The sequence below is a fragment of the Crinia signifera genome, chromosome 7 (assembly GCF_055691185.1).
Source record: "Crinia signifera chromosome 7, ASM5569118v1, whole genome shotgun sequence".
NCBI lineage: Eukaryota > Metazoa > Chordata > Amphibia > Anura > Myobatrachidae > Crinia > Crinia signifera.
The window spans coordinates 65,119,610-65,125,609 of record NC_139223.1 but is presented as its reverse complement, the minus strand read 5'-3'; positions in this window follow the sequence as shown (position 1 = coordinate 65,125,609).

Below are 6,000 nucleotides of genomic sequence, written 5' to 3'. Positions count from 1 at the left end.
CCAGCAAGCCTCCCCAGCAAGCTGGGACTTGGAGAACCACAAGTCCCAGCCTGCTGGGCATTAAAGGGCCCGCTGGCACTTGTAGTTCCACAGTTAAAAAAATAGTGCACAAAACACACTGACACACATTTTAAATAAAACTTTAATACACACATTACACACATACTAATACTTACCTATCTTCTTCCCGTAGGTAGCCCTGGTCCTGATGTCCTCCGGTCCTGTGTCGGCGTTCCTCTTCATGTCGACGTCCTTCTTGAAGTCGACGTCCCTGTCGGCGATGGCGTCCGGTGTCCGGGTCCGACGAAATCCATGGAGGAAGCTGTGGAAGGAAACCATACTCACCTGTCCCAGCGCGACGTAGTCCAGGTAAGGGTCTTGGAAAAAAAAAAAACCGACACCCGAATCCAAGCGGACACGACGGAGACGCACGGTGTTTACATCGTGCGGCTCCGCCTCCCGAATGCCGCTATTGGCCGCCTTGCGGCCTAGCGGCCAATCAGGAGCCGCTAGGCCGCAAGGCGGCCAATAGCGGCATTCGGGAGGCGGAGCCGCACGATGTAAACAAACACACGTGCGTCTCCGTCAGTCCGGTCTGGTTCGGGTGTCGGTTTGTTTTTTTGCCAAGACCCTTACCTGGACTACGTCGCGCTGGGACAGGTGAGTATGGTTTCCTTCCACAGCTTCCTCCATGGATTTCGTCGGACCCGGACACCGGACGCCATCGCCGACAGGGACGTCGACTTCAAGAAGGACGTCGACATGAAGAGGAACGCCGACACAGGACCGGAGGACATCAGGACCAGGGCTACCTACGGGAAGAAGATAGGTAAGTATTAGTATGTGTGTAATGTGTGTATTAAAGTTTTATTTAAAATGTGTGTCAGTGTGTTTTGTGCACTATTTTTTTAACTGTGGAACTACAAGTGCCAGCGGGCCCTTTAATGCCCAGCAGGCTGGGACTTGTGGTTCTCCAAGTCCCAGCTTGCTGGCACTTGTAGTGCCACAGTAAAAAACAATAGTTTATCTATTTTTTTACACCAAATATCAGCTCGATGCCCACCGCCCAGGGGCATCGAGGACAGCCCCGGGCTTCAGCATGGGCTGGTAAGTTCTGGAGGGGGGGGACCCCTTCTTTGGGGGGGTCCCCACTCCCCCAGGACCCCTGCCCATGCTGACCGGTCAAAGGGCTAAATGCTTTGGCCGGGGGGACTTGTATAAAAAGTCTCCCCCCGGCTGTGGCATTACCCTGCTGGCTGGTTGGGCCCGGTGCTGGTTCTTGAAATACGGGGGACCCCTAGTCATTTTGTCCCCCGTATTTTGGGAACCAGGACCGGCCCTTGAGCCTGGTGCTGGTTTTATAAAATGCACGGAACCCCAACTTGTTTGTTCCTGTGATTTTATGAAACCAGGACCGGCTCTTTCAGCCCGGGGCTGGTTATGCTCTGGAGGGGGGACCCCACGCCGTTTTTTTTTTTTACTTTAACTTTTAGCCTTTTTTTGGACAGAACCATGCACAGATCACACAGATTTGTGCATGGTTCTGTAAAAATCGCCAGCAAGAAGCTGGTCTATTTTTTTTGCGTTTTTTGGTAAGGTCCCATATGCGACTTTAGAACTCGCATCCTATTACATATGCGAGTTCTATAGTTTCCTATGGGAAAACATCTGGATGCGATTTTCAGTGTGACTGAAAATCGCATCTTTAAAATGTGCGATTTCGCGGTAAAAAGTGCGCTTTTTACCGCGATTTTTAACCTATTAAATGTGCGATTTTCGGAAAATGTGCGATTTCGGCCGTTTTTGACCAAAAATCGCACATGTCTAAAAAAACGCACCCTATTACATTTCGCCCCTGCTGTTTCTTTGGGCAGTTTTCCCATTCCTCTTTGCAGCACCTGTCTAGCTCCATCGGGTTCGATAGAAAGTGTCGGTGCACAGCCATTTTCAGGTGTCTCATGTCTGGGCCACTCAAGGACATTCACGGAGCCACTCCTTAGATATCTTGTGTGTGTGTGCTTAGGGTTGTATTGCTGAAAGATGAACCGTTGACCCAGACTGGCCACTCTGGAGCAGGTTTTCATGCAGAATGTCTCTGTACATTGCTGCATTCATCTTTCCCTCTATCCTGACTAGTCTCCCAGTTACTGCCGATGAAAAACATCTCCACAACATGATGCTGCCACCACCCTGCTTCATTGTAGGGATGGTATTGGCCTGGTGATGAGTGGTTCTTGGTTTCCACCAAACATGATGCCTAACATTCACACCCAAAGAGTTCAATTTTTGTCTCATCAGACCAGATAATTTTGTTTCTAATGGTCTGAGAGTCCTTCAGGTGCATTTTGGCAAACTCCAGGCTGTCTGCCATGTGTCAAGGACACTATACCATACAGGCCTGATTGGTGGATTGCTGCAGAGATGAGTGTTCTTCTGGAATGTTCTCCTCTTTCCACAGTGGAATGTTGTAGCTCCCATCAGGTTCTTGGTCACCTTCCGGACTAGGGCCCTTCTCCCCTGATTTGTCAGTTTTCCAGAATTTCCAAGCAAATGGTCAATCCGTAACCAGGTTTTTGTTCCACACTAATAAAAAATGATATACAATTATAAAAATGGGAGCAAAAAATACACAAATGAATAAATAATGTTCCGTATCAACACTTTAATCAATAAATTATGAAGACACGCAGCAGCTCCCAACTGGTTTTCCGGCAACCAATTATATAGCACACATGGATAGTTAAAAAGAGAGCGCTTTAAGATAAAAATATATATTCAAATTTAATCAGGAAAAAATATATATAATATGTAATAATATAATATATAAATAAAACAACAACACATATTAGAAATAAAGCAGAATATTTAAAACCACGATCTAGTTGTAAATGCGAATCTGGTGAATATACAGCTCAAAAAAGGAGTACGCATTGAGTTAGTATTTTAGATTACATAGCCTGCAGGGTTTCACACAGATACTGTATACTTGCCCAAGCGCTGTAATTGGTATCCAAATTGAATCACAATTCAAAATAGCATGGCATGTATAGTCCTCAGGAAAACCTTGTATTGTGTCCCAAATTCACTGTAAAAGGGAGTCTCTCCAGACAAATGTGCTTTCAGCTGGCACAGTTAATTGGAATGAATTGGGCACAGTTAGCATGAACTTGTGAATGTGCTATAATATTTCCAGCATGAGTAGCGATGCTGCTCACCAGTCCCTGATCAGTGACCCGCAGCCTGGTTCCAGAAGCATGAGCTTCTGCACTGGTAGGGAATCTGTCGCGAGCTGGCAGCTCAGGAGTCCTGCTTGCCAGGTGAAATTATGAAGAAGAGCGATGGGCAGGGTCTGAGGCATGCAGTAAGTGGATTAGCGGACAGGCAGTTTAATCTGTGGTGAAACTTGTGAGGTTTAAAAAGGCCAAGTAGCCAATCTGGATTTGTTGGTAATTGGTAGAGATGTCCTAGAGATCCAAACGCACCCAAACTTACCTGATCTGAGGGGCATCCAAGCTGTTTGCTTCCGTCCCACCATTTTTCTGAGCCGAAAATGAGGCCAACGTCATCTTCCTGCTGTCAAATTCTGGCGAGTCCTCGATTCTATATAAGTCCCGGCTTCTGGCGCCATCTACAGTTCGCATGTGAAATTCAGACAACACGGATGTGTCCGTGGGGATAGCTATGAGGGCTGCGGGGGGGGGGGGGGGGGGGGGGGGGGGGGGCACAAACTAATGGGAAGAAATTAATGGGAGAACTAACAGGCTGCCTAACTTAATGGGGGCTGCTTCAGGGGGACAACTACTGATGGGGAAAATGAAAGGGTACATCTACTTAGGGGGAAATACTGAGCAGGAAACTACTTAAGGTACAACTACTAAGGGGGCATTACTAAGAGTACTATTTTGGGGGCACTACTAAGGGGGGCTGTTATATGGGACTGCTGTGGGGCACAACTGAGAAAAAAAGTTTTGGTACTTGTGTACTATCACGGCGCCCATCGCATCGCAGACCATATCACATGCGATGCGATGCGACGTGATATCGGCCAATGTGGTACAATGGCATACAATTTGATGGGATGCGATTATAAATTGTATAAGCACCCTAATGCAGGGCTGGGCAACACCGGCCCTCCAGATGTTGATGAACTACACATCCCAGCATGCCTTCCATCAGTTTCAGCATGGCCACACAGCAAAACTAATGCAAAGCATCCTGGGATGTGTAGTTCATTAACATCTGGAGGGCCTGTGTTGCCCAGCCCTGCCCTAATGGGTGCTTACAATGCTTAAATGCACCCCCACGCCACCCCCCCAGGTCGTAGGACGGTGGTACGCGTCCTACGACCTTTTCACACCCCCACTATCCACGTCGGCGTGGTATCCGCGTCCCCTCACGGGCTTCACAGGTATCCGCGTCCGCTTGCCACGCTTCGGGCTCGCTGCGCTCGCCACACTTTATAAAATCAACTCCACGCCAACGTGGATAGTGGGGGTATGAAAAGGTCGTAGGACGCGTACCGCCGTTTATATGGGGGGTGGCATGGGGGTGCATTTAAGCATTGTAAGCACCCATTAGGGTGCTTAAAAGCACCCATAAGGGTGCTTATACAATTTAATATCGAATATTAGTTAAAATCGCATCGCATCGCATGCCATCGGGTGTATGGCATGCGATGCGTTAAAAAAATCGGGCGACTAATTATCGGGGCGCCGTGCTAGTACACAAGTACCGAAAAAAGTGTTTTCTTTTTTTTTTACAGCAAGGGCGGTTAAGTGTGCCGTATCAGTCCAGGGGTGCCGTATCAGCCAAATGTGCCATATAATTCATGGGGTGCTGCTAAGTCTGCAGTATCAATCTAGGGGTGCTGCCCTTTTATTAATTAAAAGAAAATAAAGTTTTTTTATTTTTTAACATTTTTTTTTCAGTGCAAGGGCTGTTAAGTGCGCCGTATAAGTCCAGGGGTGAGCCAAGTGTGCCATATAACTAATGGGGTGCTGCTAAGTCTGCCGTATCAATCCAGGGGTGCTGCCATTTTTTTATTAAAAGAATACTTTACTGCAGGGGTATCACCATGTGTGCCATATAATTCCATGTGTGCTGTATTAGTCCTGGGGTGCCACCATCTGTGCCGTATAATTCCTGAGGTGCTGCCAAGTGTGCTGTATCAGTCCAGGGGTGCTAATAAGTGTGATGTATGGGTTCCAGTGTTTGTGATACCCACTTGTGTCGCTTAGCATAGTCATCCAGCTACCTCGGTGCAACCTTTTGGCCTAAATACAACATTGTAAGGTGTTTATGTTCAGAATACACTTGAAATGAGTGGAAATTAGGAGCAAAAAAAAAAAAAATGGCTGGTGCACATCACTAGTAATTGGTCTCAATTAATCACAGATGTGATTGAGATACATTCATCAGTGTGGTTTGTTGATTGACTTAATATATAAACAATACATTACACAATATATAAAAGTGCATGAATAAAGAAAATCTAAAAATAAATAAATATAAAGGAACCATGGCATTAAAACGGAACAAAAATCAAATAAAAATTATTGATGTTAAAAAAAACAAAAGAACCATGGCATCACTATCATATAATAGATCATATAAACATCTGACTGTGCACTTCAAAAAGAATGTGCAGAGACAGGTGTATCCATTAATCATTTAATTAGGCTTTTAGCCCTTAAAAACACTCCAAGTATACCTGGGTTTTATTTGTAATACTGTCTGACCTACATTGCTTAGGTCCTAGTGGCTATGTGTTCAGATTCACATGAGATAGAGTATACCATACCATTCCTAGCTGAAGTATGAGAGTATGAAAGTCCTCATTAGGTATAAAGTTACAGGTTTTTCTTCCAGCCAGCCAGCCAGATCTGACAATAAATCTGTAGGTGTATGGCCAGCTTAAGGGCTAGTGATTGTAGACTGTATAAATGCTACTTCCAAGTCCTTGTTCAGTATTATTTAGCATTCATTTTAAACTGGCCCCCC